The 25,484-nt window shown below is 38.4% G+C and overlaps 1 protein-coding gene across 7 annotated transcripts in view; it reads left to right on the top strand.

Annotated features, from left to right (window-relative positions):
- The window catches only part of FANCM (DEAD/DEAH box RNA helicase family protein), a 76,235-nt gene that overhangs the window by 46,552 nt on the left and 4,199 nt on the right, over positions 1 to 25,484 (top strand). The window lies entirely within an intron of this gene.

The raw sequence follows: 25,484 nt of genomic DNA, 5'->3' as shown, positions 1-25,484 counted from the left end.
AATCTTCTTTATCATTCAAGATCTTCAAATGGTTCTCTGTCTTTTGTAAATTGACGATTAGGCATCATTGGAGTACTACATAGTTTGGCACCCAATTTCCCGATCTCAGATAACAAATCAAGCACATATTTTCTCTGTGACATAAAGATACCTTTTTTGCTTCTCATGACTTCAATACCCAAGAAGTACTTCAAAATTCCCAAGGCTTTAGTATGAAATTGACCTTGGAGAAAGGTTTTAAGAGATATCATACCTTATGTATCATTCCCAGTAATGACGATATCATCAACATATACGGTGAGTCGAATAATATTAGGTCGTCGATAGAAGATAGAACGATCTAACTTGCTTTTCTTCATTCCAAATTGCTCAAGTGCTTGACTAAATTTTCCAAACCATGCTTGTAGACTTTGTTTCAACCCGTACAACGATTTGCGAAGGCGCCACACTTTATCCTTCTCCCCCTGAGCAAGAAATCCAGGTGGTTCTTCCATATATACTTCCTCTCGAAGATCACCATGGAGAAAGGCATTTTTAATGTCAAGTTGATGCAGAGGCCAACCGTGAGATGCTGTAGTGGAAATAAATAATCTGACAGAAGTTAATTTAGCAACAGGAGAAAAAGTATCAAAATAATCAATTCCATATGTTTGAACATAGCCTTTGGCAACCAAGCGCCCTTTTAACCGAGCAACTTAGCCATCAGGGTTGACCTTAGTTGCAATTACCTATTTGCATCCAGTTGCCTTTTTTGCAGGAAGAAATACTAAATCTTAAGTACCATTATCATTGTAAAACTCTTAGGTTTCCGCATTCCGAAACTTTCAATCACCTGACTAAATTCAGTCCTAAGCTTTAAAATGGGTTTCTTGTGCAATTTTCCTGAAACTAAATCCCAAGTACAATTGTCATCTAAGGCAGTCATCTCCTCCACCATTGCAACACACCAACCAGGATGAGACAAAGTTTTCATCAACAGTTTTAGGGATGGATAAAGACTCTAAGGATGCGATGAATGAACATGTAGAAGATAACAAATAAATGAAACAAAAGAGGAAATAGGATGAGCATAATTACGTTTACCTTTACGAAGAGCAATAGGAAGACCATCACTCGTTTTTGGATCTAGCGACGAAGATGACTCTGGTACAAGGCATGGAACTGAAGAAGACAAAGAAGCCTTTGGTAAAGGGCATGGAACTGAAGGAGGTTGTCGTCGATTATAGACCTTAACGATGGGTGGAAGACTAGAGGTAGTCATACGTAGAGGAAGGGGAAACAATTGTGTAGACAAGGAAATCATTCTCTAACTCCTTATGCTCCTCCTGACTCTTATTCGAAGAGAAAGAAGGTGAGGAAAAGAATGAGGAATGTTAAAAGAAACGTCTGAAACAAGATATTTATTTAGACTAGGACAAAAGGGGTATCGGAGGGCAGAGAGAGAACTTACCTCTAAATAAACCCACCCTTCCACAGAACCCTAGATGTAACACAAACATGTTCTAAATTCTCAAACCATAAAGTTCACAAAAAAAAACCCTAATTTTCTAGAGCTTTGATACTATGTAAAACTGTTAGTTTTGAGAGTATCAGGATATTTTATTCCATTCACTAAAGATATGTATATATACAAGTGTACAAGAGTGACCAAAGAAGGAAAGCATAGAAAAGGCTATAAAAAGAAAATGTAACAAAGATATTTATAATAACAAAAAATCCCTAATATTAGAACTATAACGATCATCTAAGGCATTTATCTCCTTTATCATGGCATTGCGGCAACCAGGATGGGACAAAGCTTCATGAATAGTTTTGGGGATTGAGATAGAATCGAGAGATGCAACAAAAGAGCATTTGAAGATGACACGTGTTAATAAGAGACAAAAGAACAAATAGGGATGACGAAGAATCTCCTGCAATAGGACAATCATCCAAAGATTGTCGTTAAGAGTAGACTTTTTTAAAAATAGGTGGACAAGGATGGACAAATGTCAAAGGAGATGGATTAAGATTGGGTGTGGGAGTCTAGATGGCATATATAAAGAGATCATCATCCTCCCCCTGACTCGTACTAGGTAAAGATGGAGTTTGGGGCTGGTCCTCAAAGAAGGTAATGTCACAAGATACAGGATATCTATTCAAACTAGGACAATATCATTTATATCCTTTTGAACACGGGAATAGCCTATGAAAATGCACTTCAAAGATTTTGGGTCTAATTTGGTCAAATTAGGACGAACGTCCTGAACAAAACAAGTACAACTAAATATTTTCGGCTCAGGAGGAAAATAATGGCCTTGTAGGCCTATGAAAATGCACTTCAAAGATTTTGGGTCTAAAGTTGCATTTTCACAAAAACTCATTGTTCCACCTATTTTCCAAAACCTTATAAAGCTTCAAAACCTTTTTATTTAACTCAATGACATTTGGGGTCCTTCAAAAATTGAGTCATAGTGGAAAAAGATGGTTTGTTACTTTTATTGATGATTGTACTTGTTTATCTTGGGTTTATTTAATGCCAAAAAAAAAAAAAAAAACTGATGTGAGAGACATTTTAAAACATTTTTACAATATGATCAGAACCCAATTTCATACCAAAATTTGCATTTTACACCCTGACAATGGAATTGAATACTTTACTGAGTTTTTTGATGAATTTTTGAAAGACAAAGGTCATCAGTCTACATGTAGGGATACTCCTCAACAAAATGGGATTGTTTGAAAGAAAAAATAGGCATTTACTTGAAGTGACACGTGCTAGAATGTTTTCCATGTATTTTCCAAAATATCTATCGTGGGAAGTAATTCTCATAACTACCAGTCTAATAAATTGAATGCCTAGTAAGATCTTGAATTTTAGAACTCCCATCAATTGCCTTAAAATTGTTTTGCCAGCATCACGCATATATTCTGAATTACTCCTCAAAGTTTTTAGGTGTACTACTTATGTTCACATACCTAGTCACTTTCAGTCCAAACTTGATCATAGGGCTATTAAATGCATTTTTTTGGGTTACTCATCAAGTCAAAAAGGTTATAAATGTTTTGATACTTTGACAAAAAAGCTTTTTGTGAGTATGTATGTGTCTTTTTTAGAAAATCAATCCTATTTTTCTCAAAATTCTCTTTAGGGGTAGAAACCAAATCTGGAAGAAAATTTCTCAGGTGTGTGTATTCCTCTTTCCGATTCTTGATCCTTCGTCAAAGTAGTAGAGATAATGGATTTCATGGATAATGGGGTGTGTTAAAGATTTGAGATTTTCGATATTCATTAATTGAAGACCAAGAGGAAGAATTTTTGTTACAAGGGGAATCGGGCAAGGTATTGTCGCCATTTCTTTTTCTTCTTGTTAGTGAGGTCTTAAGTGCGTTGATTGCGAATCTTCATAGCAAAGGATTGTTTGAAGGGTTCATAGTGGGGAAGGATAAAATTCATTTTTCTATCCTTCAGTTTGTCAATGATAGCTTCTCTTTTATAAGTATGATGATTCTATGCTTGAGAATTTGAGAAAATCTATTGAACTATTGGTATGGTGCTCGGTCAAAAGGTAAATTGGGAAAAATCTGCTTTATGTGAAATTAATGTGGATAAAGCTAAACTGCTGTCAGTTCTCTCTCGTCTAAATTGCAAGGCTATACATTTGCCATTTATATACCTTGGGTTACCCTTGGGAGGGTATCCTAAAAAGGTTTCGTTCTGGCAGCCGACTATTGATAAAATTCATGGAAAACTGGAGAAATGAAAGAGGTACAACCTTTCACGGGGAGTTGAGCCACTCTATGCAAGTTCATTCTTTCTAATCTCCCTACTTATTACTTGTCTTCTTTCTTAATGCCTACCAAGGGGATTTCTATTTTGGAGCGCATTATGAGGACTTTCTTCTGGGAAGGGAATAAAGGGCGCAAGCCAAATCATTTGGTGAAATGGAACCTTGTCATCTTTTCTCAAGAAGATGGGGGCATTGGCTTTGGTGGTCTCAAAGCTAGAAATGTAGCTCTATTAGCCCACTGGGAATGGAAATACTTTAATGAAGAAAATTCACTTTGGTGTCAGGTAGTTAGAAGCCTGCATGGGAAGAGCAAATATGATTGGCATACAGCCAGAATAGACAGCCTTAGTTTACAAAGTCCATGGTTAAATGTGGATTCTTTGGCTAAGTTCGAGCCTGGTAATGGGAGTAGGATTGGTTTTTGGCTACACCCGTGGATTGATTTGGTGCCATTAAAGTTGTGTTTTCCTGCATTGTTTAGAATTACTCTAAATCCTAATGGATCAGTTTTAGATCATTGGGATGAATCATCTTCTTCTTGGTTATCTTTTTCTATTGTTTATTTAAGGAGGAAGAGATCATTGATTTTCAGAATCTCCATGGGATGATTTCAAGAAAAACAGTTTATGAGGATATGGATAGGCATGTATGGTCTTTAGAAGCAAATGGATCTTCTTGGTTAAATCCCTTTTGAAATATTTTTTCACAGCATCTCCATTGAAAAAAAAGTTGGGCAAAGCTCTTTAGAAGTCTAGTAGTCCGAGAAGAGTTAATATTCTTGTTTGGATTATGCTTGTCTGTCATTTTTATTGTTCTTTGGTTATGCAACAAAAGCTTCCAACTCACTGCTTGTCTCCCTCAATTTGCCCCCTTTGCTTGGCGGGAATTGAAGATTTACAACACATTTTCTTTGATTGTCATTTCTCTAAGCATTGTTGGGAGTACTTATTTCACATTTTAAACTTAGATGGGTTTTTTGCAATATTTTCCATGAAAATGTTTCGTAGGTGTTGGTAGGGGCTGGTCTTGAAATCTAGGCCACGTTTGATTTGGTCTAATGCTGTTAAAGCATTGTTAGCTGAAATTTGGTTTGAGAGAAATTGTGTCTTCCATGATAAGTCTGCAGCTTGGAGGGATTGCTTCAAAATTGCTTGTTGTAGAACTCTTAGGTTTGAGAAAGAATCAGAATGCTCTATTCATTCACCAAAGATATGAATATATACAAGTGTACAAAGCATAGAAAAGGAAAATATCACAAAAGGAAAATATCACAAAATATTTACAAGAATGGAAAATCCTAATATAGAATTATAACACTCCCCCTCAAATTGGAGCATATATGTTAATCATGCCCAACTTGTTACATAGATAATCTATACGTCTTCCATCCAATGCTTTCGTGAAGATATCTCCTAATTGTTCTCCAGTCTTCACATATCCTGTAGATACCAACCCTTGTTGAATTTTCTCACATACAAAATGGCAATCAACTTCAATATGTTTAGTCCTTTCATGAAATACTGGATTAGACGCAATATGAAGTGCTGCTTGATTATCACACCACAACTTTGTCGGTGTGGTGATTTCAAATCCCAACTCAACAAGAAGTTCATATATCCAAATCAATTCACATACAGATTGTGCTATTGCTCTATATTCTGATTCTGCACTTGAACGTGACACCACATATTGCTTCTTACTCTTCCAAGAAATCAAATTACCACCAACAAAAACACAATACCCTGAGGTTGATCTTTTGTCTTCTTTAGATCCTGCCTAATCAACGTCTAAAAAACATTCAATATTAGTATGACCATAATCCTTATATAATAAACCACGCCCGGGAGCAGCCTTCAAATAACAAAGAATCTGTTCCAATGCAGCCCAATGATCAACTGTAGGGCATGACATGTATTGACTCACAATACTTACTAAATAGGCTATGTTGGGTCGAGTCACTGTAAGGTAATTAAGTTTTCCTACTAACCTCCTATATCTTTTAGGATCTTTTAGCAATTCTCCATCTTTTGTGAGCTGTAAGTTGGGCATCATTGGGGTACTACATGGCTTAGCCCTTAGCTTTCCTGTTTCAGTCAACAAGTCAAGTACATATTTTCTCTGTGATACTAGAATCCCTTTCTTGCTTCTTATTACCTCAATTCCTAAGAAGTATTTCAACATGCCTAAATCTTTTGTATGGAATTGACTATGAAGAAAGGTCTTTAAAGACTGGATACGTGAAATATCATCACCAGTAATCACAATATCATCCACATATACAACTAACAAGATGACACCACCCTCAGATCTCTTAAAAAAGACTGAATGATCTGACCTACTCTTCCGCATTCCAAAGCTTTCAATCACCTGACTAAATTTACCAAACCAAGCTCGTGGGCTCTGCTTTAATCCATACAAGGATTTACGAAGGCAACATACCGTTCCATTCCCCCCCTGAGCAACAAACCCTAGTGGTTGCTCCATATACACCTCTTCTTGAAGATCACCATAAAGAAATGCATTTTTAATATCAAGCTGATGTAAAGGCCAATGAGTGATTGAAGCTAATGAAATAAACAACCTTACAGATGCCATTTTTGCTACAGGAGAAAAAGTATCAGCATAGTCAACGCCATAAGTTTATGCGTAGCCTTTCGCTACGAGGTGCGCTTTTAACCGAGCAACAGAACCATCAGGATTGACTTTAACTGCAAACACCCATTTGCAACCGATAGCCTTCTTTCTTGTAGGGAGAGATACTAAATCCCAAGTACAATTATCATCTAAGGCAGTCATCTCCTCCACCATTGCGGCACACCAACCAGGATGAGACAAAGCCTCATGAACAGTTTTCGGGATGGATACAGACTCTAAGAATGCAATGAATGAACATGTGGAAGGTGACAAATAGTTACATGAAACAAAAGAGAAAATAGGATGAGCACAAGTACGTTTACCTTTACGAAGAGCAATAGGAAGATCATCACTCGTTTCTGGATCCAATGACGAAGAAGACTCTATTATAGGGCATGGAACTGGAGGAGGTTGTCGTTGAGTATAGACCTTAACGATGGGAGGAGGAGATGAATCAGGAAAAGTAGAGGTAGCCACAGGAAGAGGATCGGAAGGAGAAATAACTATGTAGACAAGGAAATCATCTTCTAATTCCTTATGCTCCCCCTGACTCTTATTTGAAGAGAAAGACGGTGATGAAAAAAATGGGGTATGTTCAAAAAACGTGATATCAGGAGAGACTAAATATTTATTAAGACTAGGACAATAACACCGATACCCCTTTTGGACACGGGAATAACCAAGGAAAATACATTTTAAGGACTTTGGATCCAGCTTGGTATGTTGAGGCCGAACATCCCGAACAAAACAGGTACAACCAAGTATTCTGGGTTGAATGGAAACTAAATGTTGCTTAGGGCATAAAGTACGAAAAGGTATCTCACCCTTAAGAATGGAAGAGGGCATGCGATTGATTAAGAAACAAGCTGTGGAAATAGCATTAGCCCAAAAAGATTTTGGAACATGCATCTAAAACATCAAAGCTCTGGCTGTCTCAAGGAGATGACGATTCTTTTGTTTTGCAACCCCATTTAGAGATGGGGTATCAACACAAGAAGATTGATGAAGAATGCCATGGGCATCTAAATAAGACTTGAGTGTATGAGAAAAATATTCCTTAGCATTATCACTCCGTAGGATTTTAAGAATACCACTAAACTGAGTTTGAATTTCGGCATGGAAGTTACGAAAATGTGAAAGTAACTCAGAACAACTTTTCATTAGATATAACTACGTAACACGAGAATAGTCATCGACAAATGTAACAAAATACCTAAACCCTCCTTTGGACTCAACATGATAGGGACCCCAAACATCAGAATGGACCAATTCAAAAGGAGCACTAGCTCGTTTATTGACTCGAGGATACGAACTCAAACGATGAAATTTAACAAATTGACATGACTCACAATTGAAAGAAGACAAATGTTGAAGTTGTGGACGAAGACTCATTCAACACAGAGATAGACGGATGACCCAAACGACAATGCTCTTCAAAAGGAGACAACACGCTAGAGCATGTGATGGCCGTAGGTGTTTGTGGTTCAAAGATGTAAAGACCTCCAACTTCCCGCCCTTTACCAATAGTCTGTTTCGTCGTAAGATCCTGAAATAAGTAATAACCAGGAAAAAAGGAGACACAACAATGAAGATCACGAGTGAGTTTACTGACCGAAATCAAATTAAACGAGAAATTTGGTAAATTTAAAACTGATGATAAAGAAATTGATTCAGTGAGATGGACGGTTCCTGATCTTAAAACAAGAGTGGAGGTTCCATCAGCTATAGTGACATTAGGTGAAGAGGTAGATGTACAAAGGGTAGAGAATAAACTGGGATTATCTGACATATGGTCTGTAGCGCCAGAGTCAATGACCCATTTTGACGTGGAGGAAAGAAGGCATTTAGAAATGTTACCTGTCTCTGCGATGGTCTTAATGGGAGTAGAAGATGATGCCCTCAATGACTCTTGATACTGCTGAAATTTAGCAAACTCCCCTACAGAAATCGTAATTGACTTGTCAAGATTATCAGAAATAGAGGTGACATGTGCAGAGGGTGATGGCATCCTCTGACCCTTATTCAGCAATCTTCTGCATTCACGTTTCGCATGGCCAAGTTTATGACAATAATAGCAAACAACACCTCCTGGATTTGATCTCCATGAATAGTAGTTGGATCCATTCAACTTGTGTTCAGTTACTTTTGACACCATAGGAACTATCTCAGACATTACTGGTTTCTTATCAGCCATTACCTCAAAAAAGTAGACACCGGACAGCAAAGAATCAAACCCTAATTTACCGAAGAGATGTCTATACAAGCAATGAGTATATCTATATATCCCAAACAAACACACCACCAAGAAGAGCCAACAATACTGAGGAAACCTCACTGAAGACGGACGAAAAAATGGCGGTGCACGCTCCTACACGCACCGGCGCGTGGACGGACAGCAGGCTGGAACAGGCGGCGCGTGAGCCTCACGTGCTGGTCAGATGACAACCGAACTTTGGGGGTTTTGTAGATCGGCGGTTGGGCTTCTCTTTGGAATGGGCAGTGTCGAAAAAACAGCTTTTTTTTTTTTTTAGGCGGACGGCGGTGGCGGCGACTAACGACGGCGAACGAACAGAAGACGGCGATTGTGAGTAAACTCGCCTCTCCACAAAAGCCTAAACGTATCACAAATGGGTTCTAAATTCTCAAACCCTAAGGTTCACAAAAACCCTAAGTTTATTTAGAGAGCTTTGATACCACGTAAAACTCTTAGGTTTGAGAAAGAATCAGAATGCTTTATTCATTCACCAAAGATATGAATACATACAAGTGTACAAAGCATAGAAAAGGAAAATATCACAAAATATTTACAAGAATGGAAAATCCTAATATAGAATTATAACACTTGTCTTAATGCTTCTTTTTGGTGCTGTCTTTCTAAGAGATCTTCAGATTTTTCCAACCAAGACATTTGCTTGAATTGAAGAGCCTTTATTTGTTCTAATTAATTACGTCTGGCTTGTATTCTTGGCCTTTATAGACTATTACTATTATTTTTGTTCTGTTTGCTTTGTTTGATGTATTTGGATATGAGAAGGGTGTTGGATGTCAACCTAGTTGAGATGTTTAGGTGCACCTCTTGATCCCTGGTTGCTGATTTTTGGTCTTCGTCTTTCGTATCTAAGTATTGTACTTTGAGCAATAGTTTCATTTCATTAAATTAATGAAGAGGCTTGTTTCCATTTAAAAAAAGAGCTTGGTTTGGGCGTTTTGAAATAGTTGTGTCAAATTATGGATTTTTTCAGAGTCAAGCAGATCATACGTTCTTTTATAAACACTTGGAGAATAATAAATTGATTGTTCATGTAGATGATATTATTCTCGCTGGTGATGATGATGTAGGTTTAACTGATCTCAAGAAAAAATTGGCATGTGAATTTCAAATTAAGGACCTGGGAACATTGAAATATTTCCTAGAATGGGATTTGCAAGATCAAAGAAAGGGATATTTGTTAATCAAAGAAAGTATGTCCTTGTAGGCTTACTTGGTCGTACGGTCGCAAAAACTCCTATTGAACCTAATCTAAAACTACTAGTAGCAAAACAAAAGAAATAAAGGACAAGGAACGGTATCAGAGACGTATTGGTAGATTAATTTATCTTTCTCATACACGTCTTGATATTGAGTATGTTGTGAGCATGGTTAGTCAGTTTATGCATGCTCTTGGGCCGACTGTACAAAATTTTGAAATTTTTGAAAGCGTCTCCTAGAAAAGGTATTCTATTCCAAAGGAATAATCACTTTGAAATGGAAGTCTACACTGATGTAGATTGGGCAAGAAGTGCAATAGATAGAAGATCCATCTTTGGTTATTGTTCCTTCGTCGGAGGAAATTTGGTTACATGGAGAAGTAAAAAACAGAATTTGGTGGCCAGAAGTAGTGCTGAAGTAGAGTTTTAGAGCCTTAGCTCATCCTAATGTGCAAATGAGGAGGAAAATCCAAACAATAGGATCCTAAGTGGAAAAAGGTAGTACATGAGGAAATAAAGCTTTTGAAAGTAACGGAACGTGGATTTTCATAACACTTCCTTGGGAAAGAAACCCGTGGGTTGCAAATGGATTTTCACAATTAAATACAAGTCAGATGGCAGCATTGAAAGATTCAAAGCAAGACTTGTGACTAAAGGCTTCACACAATCACATGGTATTGATTATGAGGAGACTTTTGCTCCCGTTGCTAAATTAAACACGGTTCTTGTCTTCTTATCTTTAGTTGTAATTCAAGATTGGCTTCTTCATCAACTTGATGTTAAAAATGCCTTTATGAATGGTGATCTCGAAGAAGTTTATATGCAGGTTCCTCCTGGAATGGAAAATGAGTAAACATATGAACAATCCAAATGAACATCACCTTAGGGCCATTAATAGGATTTTAAGATACTTGAAAAGTACTCCAGATCATGGGCTATTGTTTAAAATGTCACAAAATAGAATGATGAAACTTTATACTGATGCTAGTTGGGCTGGAGAGTTAACTCATCGAAGATGTACATTTGGATATTGCTCTTATGGTTGGGGCAACTTAGTCACTTGGAGAAGCAAAAAACAATCAGCTGTAGCCAGAAGCAGTGCGGAGGCTGAATATGGATCTCTAGCTTTGGGAATTTGTGAAGGAATGTGGATTTAGAAACTTTTGGAAGAACTAAGGATTGAAACTCAAAGTTCATTCAAACCATCATGGGTTGGCCTAGTGGTAAAAAGGAGACATGGTCTCAATATATGGTTAATAGGTCAATGGTTCAATCCTAGGAATTAATCTTCTACCTAGGAATTAATTTCCTATAAGTTAAGAACATAGTGGAAATAAACTATGTTCCATCCCGCCATCAAATTGTTGACATTCTCACCAAAGCTTTATCAAAGAGAAAGTTTGATGAATTCATTTCTATAAACAATCTAGCTTGAGGGTGAGGGTAGATTCGTGTATAAAATAGTTGCCTTAGTTGTTATTTTAATTATTCTTTTTATGCTCTTTCCTTTTATATTTAGTCCCATAGATAGGATATCTCTTGTAATATATTTGTTGGTTGTAACTTGGACCTAGTTTGGTTTTGTTCTTGCAATAGCTTCTGCTTCTGCTTTTGTTTTTGTTTCTAGTTCCAAGTTATTATTGGAACCTTGTCCTTGATAATGTTTGTTTTTGGTCTTGGCTAGTTCTTTCATATATTGGACATGATGAGAGTGCTAAGGAGCATTGGCTTTAGCTTTCTTTGTATTATTAATACACTTTGTACTGACTCATTTCATTATCTCAATGAAGAGGCTTGTTTCCTTTTTCAAGAAAAAAAAAAGGGAGGATTTCTCATTTACCTGTTCAAAAGTACCTTTAATAAAAGTGGCCTTTGAGCCAGGGATTACCAAAGGAAGAATGGTGGACTAATGAAGAAGGATGATGCTTCCTTGAGGAATTGTCCACTGTAGGAACCATGAAATGAAACGAACACATTTTTTTTTCTAAGAAATCTGGACTAACATCACGATTAACCAGTAAATCAGCTGAAGCATTTTTTTCCGAGAGAAGTGAAGAGGAAAAGGTTGAATGAGGGACTTACATGATTCTAAATTCTTATTAGAATCATCAATGACAGGGTGCTGAAAAAGAAGAGACTCTTCCAATTCCATCTGGGATGACACAATCTCAATTCTTGAACTTGAAGCCTCATTAACTTGAGGAGGAAATTACTGTGTGACCTAGCTGTTTGAGGTTCCCCCTGGTAAACTTCCCTTTTTTCAAACAATTTGTAAGAGGATCAGCTATGGAACTGAAATTTTTAATGAATTTACGGTAAAAAGAAGGCAAAGTTAAAAATGATTGGAGGGCACGAATGAATTGTGGGGTAGGCCAATCCAAACTTGCATCAACTTATTTAGGATGCACTGCTATTCCTTTAGAGCTAATAAAAAATCCTAGGAAAGAAATTTCTGCACATAAGAATACACACTTCTTGCTGATTCAAATACACACTTCTTGTTGTTGATGTACAACTTTTTATCATTGAGAACAGAAAAAACTTTGATGAAAATGGCCTAAATGTTCACTTTTGGACTTTCTGTAAACAAGAATGTCCCCTCTCTCATCTCACCTCTTACTTCTCCGTTCATCTCCAACCATAGTCTCAGCTGTCCGACACCCAGTTTTCTGTCCAGTTCTCTTGCCATTGGGATCCTTTGCCTCTCGTCGATTATTCTCAGTCTTCACCCAATCTTTCAGAAGTTTTCATAATGGAACTTACGAGCTGCAAAGTGAAAAACCATTTGTTTTGTGTTTGGAAAGAAGATTCTGGATTTTTTGTTGAAGATTTGAGGAGTTCAAAAGTATTCTTTTCGCCAAGACTGTTAAGCTGGTTTGTTGATAATTTGAATCTTTTGTTGTCCTCTTTCAATTCACAAATTCTTCTCAAGGAAATCTAGAGTCGACCATGGGATTTGTCTTGCCCAGTTCTGTTCTTCAGTTGATTGGGTTTTTAAATGTGCAATTTGGCCATCATCGGATGGAAGAAAGAATATTCATATTCCAGCAGTTCGTGGATTGGAAGGCTCACAGTTGTTCAAAGACACAATCAGTTCATGTATTCTTTCTTCTCTTTCCTCTAGTTCAGCACAAGGTGGCTGTCCTTTGGAGATTCATGGCAACCATAATCATCCTGTAAAACTCTTACGTTTGAGAAAGAATCAGAATACTCTATTCATTCACCAAAGATATGAATATATACAAGTATACAAAGCATAGAAAAGGATTTTTGTTTTCTTGCATGCAAACCGAGGCTTCCTAATTCTTCATTTATAACCATTTGCCCCACTAAACCCTAATTCCCCTTCTCTTTTCCTTAATTAATTATTATCTCTTCCCCCCCTTGATATATATAGATACATACATACATATATATTCCAAAATCCCCTAACCATTTGCCATGTAATTTCAAACCCAAAAATAAAAGGGAACAAGACGGATTTTACCTTACGATCTTTGGGGCGTCACAGACCTTAATGATGGGTGGAAGAGTAGAGGTAGCCACAAGTAGAGATGAATCAGAAAGAGGATCGGAAGGAGAAATAATTGTGTAGACAAGGAAATCATCCTCTAATTCCTTATGCTCCCCGACTCTTATTCGAAGAGAAAGACGGTGATGAAAAAAATGGGGTATGTTCAAAAAATGTGATATCAGGAGAGACGAAATATTTATTTAGACTAGGACAATAACACCGATACCCTTTTTGGACACGGAAATAACCAAGGAAAATACATTTTAAGGAGTTTGGATCCAGCTTGGTATGCTGAGGCCGAACATCCCGAACAAAGCAGGTACAACCAAATATTTTAGGTGGAATGGGAAACAAATGTTGCTTGGGGCATAAAGTACGAAAAGGTATCTTACCCTTAAGAATGGAAGAGGGCATGCGATTTGATGAAATATAAGAAAAGAGAGACCAACACACAATTTATGTGGAAACCCTAGAACAAGGAGAAAAACCACGATACAGACCTTTTTCTTATTATTTTTAATTGATACACTGAATACAAGAGAATAGGGTGAATAAATAGACAGTAGAGAGCCTTAGGGTAGAAGACAATTACAATAATACCCCTAGGGAAAAACCCTACTTTCAACACTCCCCCTTAAGTTGGGACATAAATGTCAATAAGACCCAACTTGCTGATACAGTAGTCAAAATTTGGTCTAAGTAACCCCTTGGTGAGAACATCTGCCACTTGTTGACTTGAGGGAATATATGGGATGCAAATGCTCCCATTATCTAGTTTTTCTTTAATGAAGTGTCTGTCAATCTCTACATGTTTAGTTCTGTCATGCTGGACTGGATTGTTTGCGATGCTTATTGTTGCAACAATTTCATTGGAAGCTCACTATCTTGGTAAAGATCAGACAACACCTTCTTCAACCAGATTTCTTCACATATCCCTAAGCTCATTGCCCTGTACTCAGTTTCAGCGCTACTCCTGGCCACCATTCCCTGTTTCTTACTTCGCCAGGTGACAAGGTTATCCCAGACAAAGGTGCAATAACCAGAGGTTGACTTTCTATCAACAACAGAGCCTGCCCAATCAGAATCAGTATAAGCTTCAATAGTCCTTTTTTCAGACTTTCTGAATACCAGACCCTTACCAGGAGTCCCCTTCAAGTACCGAAGAATACGCTCAACTATAGTCATATGCTCCTCATAGGGAGCTTGCATAAACTGGCTTATCACGCTTACTGCATATGAAATATCTGGTCTTGTATGGGACAGGTAGATCAGCTTTCCAACCAACCTCTGATACCTTTCCTTGTTAACAGGAACTTTGTTGTCTATAACACCAAGTTTTGCATTATACTCCACGGGTGTATCAGCGGGTTTACACCTAGTCATGCCTGTTTCTTTGAGTAAGTCCAGTGTATACTTCCGTTGCGATACTGAAATACCTTCTCTTGATCGAAGGAAGTAGCTCACCTCGACGCACTCAAATTGGTCTTATTATCGACTGAGGGCTGTTGCTGTGTATTCTCATTAACCGAGTCATTTACGAGTGCACGCCTAGAGTTTGATTTGTCATGTGACTGTTGTCGCCTACTGTTTGGGGGCCTGCTGTGCAACTTCCAACATTGGTCCTTCGTATGCCATGACTTCTTACAATGCTCACAAACAGGTGTGGGCTTTTTATCACTGTCGGCACTGGAAGCCTTTGTAACAAAGGCTGATGCATCAGTGGAAACATCCACAGGATTATTCATAGCATGTGACCGATCGTCTTCCAGTCGAACCTCTGAACAAACTTCTCTGAGAGGAGTAGGTCGTTGACCCAATATACAACTCTGAACACTGTCAAATTTTGGGTTCAATCTAGCCAAAAACACATACACCCGATCTGTCTCTTCAAGTTTCAAGACTGGGCCCCATCTTGTGCGTAGTTCCAGACAACCTCTCGGCAAAGGTCCATCTCTTGCCAATACACTGATAATTTATTAAAGTAGGAAGTAACATCCATGGTCCCTTGTTTGCACTCATGGACCTGTTTGTGTAACGTGTACAACCGAGATGCGTTTTGTCGCTTTGAGTACAGATCCCTGGCTACCTCCCAGATATCTCTAACAGTTGCTGCATATAGTAAGGGTCGGCCAATCTGTGGTTCTATACTATTGATGAGGACAGAATGTAATAGAGAATCCTCCCCTTTCCAGATTCTTTCTTGAGGATCGCCTGGGATAGGTTTCGAAATCTCCTGTCAGATACATGAATTTGTGCCTTCCTTCTAGGGCCATTTTGATCGACTGGGACCAGGAGAAATAATTCTCCCCATTCAGTTTTTCTCTTACCAAAAATCCTGCAGAATTTCCCATTGAGCCAGTTAAGTAAGTTGTATTGGGAAAAATAGAGAATGAATTTACCGGATTCTCTGTGGTGACTGATTGAGGGTTTGGGCCAAGGGCCGTTTCCAAATCTGAAATCTGCATTTGAAAATAGGCCAATCTGCGTCGAACATCATCAGGGCACTGGGCCGAACCACCATGATTTGGTGCGGCTGGAAAAGGGGCTTCGATTGACGGTTGGTTGTGAGAGGAACCAGCGGGTATGCTGGAATCGGGGCATCGGCCGGAGAGAGCACGAACGGAGGCTGTGTCTGGTTAGCAGCTCGGATCGGCGCTTGGAAAGACTGCAGTGGCGTCGGTTCGGTAGCTCGGATCCGTGCCTGGGAAAACTGCGGTTGGACAAAGGCCGATGCGATTGGCTGCGTTGGTTAATCTCCTCGGGTCGGCTTCTGTAGCGGTCGCGGTTGGGCAGAGATAGGAATGGCCGGCGACTCGTGCGGCATAGTCGGCGCGAACGAGGGTTTTTGTGGCAATCTGGGCCCGATCTCACAGTTCTGTCCTTCAAAGGAACCTTTGATCGACGTCGACGGCGCCCCCTGCAGCGGCTGGACGACGGCTATGGTGGCTGGAAGAAGTTGCGGTAGGACAGATTGGAGGTACTCTTTTACAGCTTCTTGGATAACAGCTTTCATGTCAATGATTGGAGCTTCGTCTGTAGAAGATGTCTATGGTTGGTTCTCGTCAATGACGGTTAGGGTTTCGTTGCCATGCTCTGATACCATGATGAAATATAAGAAAAGAGAGACCAACACATAGTTTACGTGGAAACCCTAGAATAGAGAGAAAAACCACGATGTAGATCTTTTTCTTATTATTTTAATTGATACACTGAATACAAGAGAACAGGGTGAATAAATAGACAGTAGAGAGCCCTAGGGTAGAAGATAATTACAATAATACCCCTAGGGAAAAAACCCTACTTTCAACATTTTACAAGAGGGAGCATCCCTTATATATACAACTATGTTAGCCAATTATGGAAAAACTTATAATGGTAAAAAATTGTACATATGGTCAGAATAAGAATAAATACAAATTACAGGGAATAAATTTCAAATGGACAAGGGAAGTTGTAACGACCGTACTTTCCTACTTATGTCTAGGACGCTACTTCATGCATGCATAGGCTTAACCGTACATTTTTTTTTTCTAAACAATCAAATGAAAGAGCCGAACTTTTATTTAATAGTGCTCAAATGAGCAAAGAGAAGAAAACATAATTAAATAATAATAAATAAACTAAAACCAAAAATAAAATAAAATAAAAATTTACTGTTCAGGGTACCCCTAAACCTAACTTTAAAATGAAAAATAATTAAATAGTCAATTAATAAAATTAATGAATTTTGCACGAGAGTTTAAAACGCCTAACTCCTAAACCAGACTCCAAAACATAATATAAAGTGCGGAAGCAATCAGTCGTCCTAATGGCCAGGTCACGGATCTTTCTTGTCATGCGCCGGTCTATCATTGCCCTTACTTGAAAAAATAGGGAAAGAAAAGGGTGAGTATAAAAGTATACTCAGTAAGCGGCCCACTATTGGGCCCACTCAATGATTTGTTAGTCTTTCCATTGGACCAAAATGCACAAGGGCATCATAGGCATAGGCATAAGGGGCGAACCCAAAGGCATGCTTTCATAAGTAGTGACACAAAGGTCATAGGCATAAACACAAGTGGTGATCCCAAAAAGGACACCGTACATAAACATAGGGTGTGGGCCCGAAGGCTCACAACATGCGATGTGCATAGCCCAATGGTAACACTAACAGTCACTAAAATCTCATATGGACATAAACATACAATCATGAATCCTGAAACTAACAGTCATTAAAACCTCAGACAGATATAAGCATGCAATCAAGACCATGAATCAGTATAGTTACCCATACATCAACTTTATCATAGTCTACTCATACATCCAACTTTACCACAGTATTCTCATACATTAACTTCAGCACAGTTACCCATACATCAAATTTTTTCATAGTTTACTCATACATACATTGACATAAGAATTTTTTCAACAGGCTTATCAAGATCTTAAGGCAAAACCGGCAGTAAACCACTTACCCAAAAGAATGCCAACGTTAACAGAACTACACTGAGCTCTAAGGACGGAATCCAAAACAGTCTTAAGCCAAGCTGAACTGTTTCAAAACTAATTTAAAAAATCTAATAAACACCAACATTCACCAAACCAACTGGGGAAACGAAATTTAAATCAGAACAACCAATATAGCTTATCCAAAAGGTACCCAAGCGAACCTTGATGTTGTTGGACAGTACCGATAAAATGTCTTGAAATCCTGAATTGAGCAACAACGCACCCTGAATTAATTTAAATCAGACCAAAAATCGGTAGCCATTCAAAATCCATTAACTTAAAAACCAAAAACTTAAATCTCACCAAAACCACGTTCTTAGCAGAATCGGAACGGTCGGCGACTGGCGGACGCAGAACGGAGACGGAAGAAAACGATCGAAGAACTCGACGCGGCAGGAAGCGACGACACGGCTGGGAGCAACGACGCGGCTGGAAGCGGACGAAACTTCGTGTGGCTGGAACGACGGAAACTTGCGCGGCTGGAGACCCACGATCGAGCGGCGGACGATGGCGAAATGTGCTGGGCAGCAGGCGCAAGGCAGTGGCGGCGGAGACGCACAGTGAAGGGGCATTTCGCGGGTCTGGAAGAGGAAGAAGAGAAAAAGAAAAAGAATTTTTCTTTTCTTTTTTTTCTTTTGCACGCAACCCGATGTCCCCCAAAACTCATTTATAACTCTAATCCCCTTCTCCTTTTCCTTAATTAACTATCAACTCTCTGTTTTTTTTTTTTTAAAAAAAATCTTTGGGGCGCCATAGAAGTAGAAGGCTTTCCATATTCAACACTCCTCCTCAAGCTGGGTAGTATATGTTGATTAAGTCCAGCTTGTTTTTTAAGTCTTCAAACATATTCTTGAATAGGGCCTTTGTAAGTATGTCAACAATTTGCCTCTTGGTTGGTATGTAGTTGAGTGAGATGCTTTTGTTTTCAATTTTTTTCTTTAATAAAGTGTCGATCAATGTCCACATGTTTTATGCGATCATGATGGACTGGGTTTTTGGCGATACTTATAGCAACTTGATTATCACAGTGTACCTCCAGCGGTTCTGCTTATTTGATTTTATGTTCAGATAGAATGCTTTTGAGCCACATTCCTTCACATATTCCTTGAGCTAAAGCTCTTAGTTCAACTTCGACACTACTTCTGGATACTACAGATTGTTTCTTACTTCGCCAGGTGACTAAATTTCTCAAAACAAAGGTGCAATATCCGGAAGTTGATTTTATGTCTATTTTTAAGCTTGCCCAATCGGCATCTGTGAAGATTTCGATGTTTCTTCTGCTAGATGTCTTGAAGTATAATCCCTCTCCTGGAGTTCCTTTCAAGTACCTGAGTATTCTATACACAGCTTGCATATTGTCTTCTGTCAGATTGTTCATAAATTGACTTACAAAGCTAACTGCAAAACAGATATCAGGTCATGTGTGAGTTAGGTAAATCAATTTTCCAACTAGCCTTTGATACTGATCTTTGTTAACCATTATGTGATTGTTTGTGTCAATTGGGGTATTAGCGGGCTTGTATCCAAGCATTCCAGTTTCCTTTAACAGGTGGACATATTTTCTTTGAGAAAGGCTCAAGCTTGTTTTTGAGCGGGCCACTTCCATCCCTAGGAAGTATTTAAGGTTGCCTAAGTCTTTTACTTCAAATTCCTTGGCTAAGAGAAGCTTTAGATTTCTTATTTCTTCTTCATGGTCTCTTGTAAGGATAATGTCATCTACATAGACAATGATAATTGCTATTTTACCCATGCAAGAATGTTTAACGAAGAGATTATGGTCAGATTGACATTGTGAGTACCCATTTTCCTTTACCACTCTTGAGAATTTATCAAACCATGCCCTAGGGGATTGTTTTAGGCCATAAAGGGATTTTTTGAGTTTGCATACCTTATTTATGATTTTAGTAGATTCTATACCCGTAGGTATATCCATATACACTTTTTCTTCTAAGTCTCCGTTAAGGAAGACATTTTTTGTCTAATTGGTGAAGAATCCAGTCATTATTCACAGCTAGGGAAAAAAGGACACGGATAGTATTTAATTTTGCCACCGGGGAAAATGTTTCTTGATAGTCAATGCCATAAGACTGGGTGAACCCTTTGGCGACGAGTCTAGCTTTGAATCTATCTATTTCTTCATTAGCTTTGTATTTGATGGTGAAGATCCATTTGCATCCTACTCTTTTCTTTCCTGGAGGTAGGTATGTTATTTCCCATGTGTTGTTCTTTTCCAAGGCCTTTATTTCGTTTGATACAGTTTCCTTCCAATTAATGTCCTTGAGGGCTTCATAGACATTGTTTGGAATGTGTACTTGGGATAGTGTAGTTGTGAATGCTTTGAACTTGGGAGAGAGATTTTTGTAGGACAGGTAGTTTTGGATGGGATGCATCGTACAAGTTCTTACCCCTTTCCGTTTTGCAATGGGAAGATCAATGTCTTCAGTGAGTGTTTCTGCTGTGGAGTTGGAGACATGATTTTCCTGTATTTCGGTTGGGTTCTGATTGAGTACTGGTTCACGTCCAAGGGTGTTCTTCCTTCTAGTATAGACTATAGGATCTTTCTTATCTTCAGGTGGGCCTTGATTGGGAACATCGATTTCATGTATATAAGGAACACAAGGAGCACTCTCTTCAATGTATATAAGCTCCAAGGAATCGATGGAGGTTTCTCTGATGCACTGCTTCAAGTAAATTGGTATGTTTGAGATTTCAATGTTTTATTTTCTTTTCTAAGGTTTCGAACGTGAAATCTATAGAAAAGATTCAAAGAGATGGCTCTGATACCATGTTGTAATTCTGAACTTTTCTCTATATTTTCTTATGATTTTACAAGAGGGAGCATCCCTTATATATACAACTATGTTAGCCAACTATGGAAGAACTTATAACGGTAAAAAATTGTACATATGGTAAGAATAAGAATAAATGCAAATTACAGAGAATAAATTTCAAATGGACAAGTGAAGTAGAAGGCTTTCCATATTCAACAAAACTCTATAGAAAGTTTCATCTCACGTTGAGTAATGGTCCTAGTTGAATCAACCCTTTCCAGATTTCATCGAGTAATGGTCCAAGTTGAATCATTCCTTTCTAGATTCTATTGAAATTAATATCCTTCTCGTGCTCTGAAGTGACTCTTGGGACCTCCTCATATTGGTTCTGGGACAAGAGGTCATTTTTTTTTTTTTGAAAAAGAAACAAACCTCTTCATTAAGATAATGGAAGATGTTACAATATAAATGAGAGGAAACAAAAACAATAGAGACAGATCAGCAAGTGCACCCGGACATCTCAACTGGGTTGACACCTCCTTAGCACTCTCATCATATCCGGAATAAAAAGTAAAGAAGTAAAGATAACATTTTAACAAAATACCTAACTAAAACCGTGCCTAGTACAAAGGGCTTACACAAGAGTAAAAATCTGAAAAATACAATCAACAAAAGAGCTAGAAACAATCAAGGGTTTTAAGTAAGGGGAAAAATGAAGGCGTTCCAATTGAGGCTGATGTCTTGAATGGAGAAATCTTCAAATTCTTTGGAAAGAGAGCACCAAGAAGAGGCATTAATACGGGCAATCTCGAATCTTTGGGACCAAAGAGAGTCTTTGTCATGAAACACTCTTTGGTTCCTTTCAGACCATAATTCTAATAACAAAGCCTTGACTGCGTTGATCTAAATTAATCTTGGCTTCTTTTTCAATTTAAGACCGATCAGAAGTTAAAGGACGTTCGCCTTGAAGTCATTGTCGAATACCCAACTGGTATTAAAGCAAATGAGCAAATATAGCCAACATTTTTCTGCATACACACACTTGAAGAACAAGTGTAGAAGATTTTCATAATCTGCCAAGCATAGAGAGCAAACTAGTGGTGAGATATAGTGATTAGAGAGCTTCTTTTGCAAGATATCCGCGCAATTAAGCAGACCATTTAGCATTATCCAAATCAAAATGTTTATCCTCCTTGGGCTTTTTGATTTCCACATAGTCGATTCTAGTTGTTTTCCAATTGGAGAGGCCAAGGATAGGTGTTTATCAAGGGATTTTACTGAAAAGGACCCATTCGATTCTAAAGTCCACCATCTTTTGTCAGGAACCAAATTTAGTTTAGAGGTGGAAAGCTTTTCAGTAAGGAGTTGGAAATTACCTAACTCTTCATCCTTTAGTAGTCTTCGGAATTGGAAGGACCAGGACTCTAATGCCTCGTCCCAAAAATCATGGACAGCACCATCAGGCTTGGTAGAAATGCTGTAAAGACTAGGGAAGGAGGTTTTTAGGGGAACAATATCCAACCAAGGGTCGTTCCAGAAAGCAGCCCTTCGACCAATACCTATTTTAAAAGATGCCAGAGTTTCTACTTTTAGCCAAGTCCTTGATATATTAACCCATGGACTTTTTAAGCTGCTGTTAGCTTTGCCATTAGTATGCCAGCCGAATGTGCTTCTCCCATGGATGCTTGTTATCACTTGGCTCCAAAGGGATTTTTCATCGAAGATAAACTTCCACCCCCATTTGGCTAAAAGGCTTTGGTTTTTAATTCTCAAACCTCCAATGCCGAGCCCACCACCTTCTTGTGAACGAGAAACAAGATCCCATTTGACTAAGTGATTTAATTTACTTCCAGAGTGCCCTTCTTTAAGTTTTCTAGCTTCTCCTCATCATCATTGCAGAATATTAACGTATCATCAGCAAATTGCAAGATGGAGACATGAACTCTATCTTTGCCCACTAGGAAGCCTTCAAACTTGTCTTTCTCATGAAGCCTGGTCAGTAGTGCACTTAGAACCTTACTGACTAATAGAAAAAGAAAAGGCGAAAGAGGGTCGCCTTGCCTTATGCCTCTTGTAGCTTGGATTCTACCTCGTGGTCTTCCGTTTATGAAAATTGAGAATTTTGGGTTAGAGACACAGCCCATCATCCACATTATCCATCTTGAATCGAAGTTCTTTTCAACAAGGATTTTTTCAAGAAACACCCAATCAACACGATCAAAAGCTTTCTCTAGGTCAAGTTTTAAGATCCACCCTTTTTTCTTCTTAGCACGATAATCCTCTACCACTTCGAGAATTGGATCTAGGATTTGTCTTCCTTAAATGAAGGCACTTTGTGAAGAATCAATTATACTTGGCATTATCTTTTTTAGTCTCTCAGCTAATACTTTAGCAACAATTTTGTATGTCAAAGTAGTTAAACTGATTGGTCTGAAATCACGTACCCGGACAGCATCTTTTTTCTTTTGAATTAGGCTGATAAAATTCTCTTTTATACATAAGTTCAGCTTCCCATTATCATAAAAATTTTCAAAGAGTTCTAGGAACTTGTCTTTGAAAAAATCCCAGAATTTGATGAGGAATTCAGCTGTGAAACCATTCGGGCCGGGGGCCTTGTTTTTGCCCAAGGAATTTAAAGCAAGTCTGATTTCAGCTGTGGTAAATTTGGCTGTCAGAGAGAATTCTGAGTACTAGTGACTTTAGACCATTGGAGGTTGAGAGGGATGGATCTTGGGCCAGGAGATTTGGTGTACAAAGAGGAGTAAAAGTCTAATATTAGACCTTCAATTTCCTTGAAGGAGTGAGTTGCAACTTCTTGGTCATTTAATAGTTCTGAGATTAGGTTCCTTCTCCTCTTTGCATCCAAGAACCTATGGAAGAATTTGGTGTTTTCATCTCCTAAACTTAGCCAATTAAGTTTGCTATTTTGTCTTAGGTTCCTCTCATCAATTCTGTAAAGGGAAAGAAGCTCAACTTTCAAGGAGGATCTCATGTCCCTTTCTATTTCCAGAATACCGTGGTCTTCGACCTGTAGATCAAACTTATCTATTTCTTTTAGTAGCATTTCCTCAATTCTTTTCCTTTCAGTCTCGAAATCTGCATTCCAGGTTTTTAAGGCAATTTTGACTTTCCTTAGCTTGGTGGCAATCACAAAGCCAGCCCAACCATGCTGATCTCCCAAGCTCAAGGTGTCTTCAATAACTCTGCAACTATCTTTGATGGATAACCAGCTGTTACAAAATCTGAAAGGGGAAGGTCCCCATTCAAATTAACCTACTTCGAGTAGTGTGGGGAAGTGATCTGAACAGATACGTGCTTGTCTTGCTACTCTGGTGTTTGCAAAAGAATCATCCCAGCTATTGGAAATCAGGAATCTATCAAGAAGCGAACGTGAAGTTGTGGGCCCTTCTCTTGACCATGTAAATCAACCATTGCTAAGAGGGATTTCCATTAACTTTGCTGGGTCGATGAATTTGTTGAACTTTTTCATTCCTTTTGTTGATCTCCCTGTTGGAAACTGTTCTTGGATCCTTCTTGTGATGTTAAAATCGCCACCTATGCACCAAGATTCACAGCAGTAGCTTGAGAGTGAGAATAATTCCGCTCATATGTATTTTCTTTCTTTGTAGTCTGTGGGACCATATACATTCGTAATCCAACAAGTTTTCTTACATATGGTGTGCATTTAACAGATAACGAGTAGCCTCCTTTAAGTACCTTTGAGACAGAAATTTTACTTTCATCCCACATGGTTAAGAGATGCCACCTGATTTGCCCAGTGCTTCCACAAACTCCCATCCGATGTCTTTGGAACTCCATAGTTTCTTTATAAGTCTATTATCAAAAAAGTCTTTCTTAGTTTCTTGAATTAGGACCAAGTCTGGATTGATTTTCTTGATGCTTCTTCTTACAACCATTCTTTTAGAGGCATCGCCCAGGCCTCTTGTGTTCCACGATAGGATTTTCATGGTAAAGTACTTGGGATTATCCCAAGATCAAGTCACAATCTTCCAAGAAGATTTGGCGCTAAAATAACATCTTCCACATAGAAACCTTCATCTTACAATACTTCTTCAATTCAACTTTTATCAATGGAATTTGTAAAGTTTTCTGCAATCAAAGTGCCTGAACATGATGGCTGAGTGTTAGGTGATATAATATTTTTTCTTCACCCATCAACTTACTTTTTTGGGTCAATCAGTGATTTAAGATGGTATCAATATAGGAGGTTCTGTATTCAAACCTCTGCAATGTTATTTCCTCTCTAATTAAAATTAATTTCCACTTGTTGGCTCTTCTACATATTTTAAACCCACAAATGAGAGAGAATGTTAAGTGATACAATATTAAATTTTCCTTCACCCATCAACTTAAGCTTTTGGGTCAATCGTTGCTTCCCAGTTGTTGGGTCTTCTTCCACTTGTTGGGTGAAGGCATATTATTTCCCGTGTTCAAACCTCTGCAATATTATTTCCTCACCAATTGACACAAAAGCCAAAGGTGATTGGTGAAGGCAAATCTAATATTATATCATCTATCACATATAACAACCTCATCAACTTTTTTTTTTTCCGAGAAAAAAGCATAGACTGGGCGAAGTAGCAAATCCAATAAATGTGCCTCTAACCAATTAACCATTGAAATCGAAAGGAAAGCCCTTTGATTTGGACAAGCCTTCCATAAAGAAGCCTTTCCTATTATACCAAGCATAGAAGAGTTTCCTGTCAATGCTGCAACTCTCGACTTCCATTGGGTTAAGGAGAACAGAAGTGATGGGAAAGAGGAGATTTTACCGAGAGTGGTGGACGACTGCTATCGGAAAACTATTTGGGGAGGAGG

Source organism: Benincasa hispida, chromosome 4 (genome assembly GCF_027475165.1).
Source record: "Benincasa hispida cultivar pf3 chromosome 4, pf3_genome.v1.1, whole genome shotgun sequence".
Taxonomy (NCBI): Eukaryota; Viridiplantae; Streptophyta; class Magnoliopsida; order Cucurbitales; family Cucurbitaceae; genus Benincasa; species Benincasa hispida.
The sequence above is the reverse complement of the archived record's forward strand: the minus strand, read 5'-3'. Positions and strand labels throughout refer to the sequence as shown.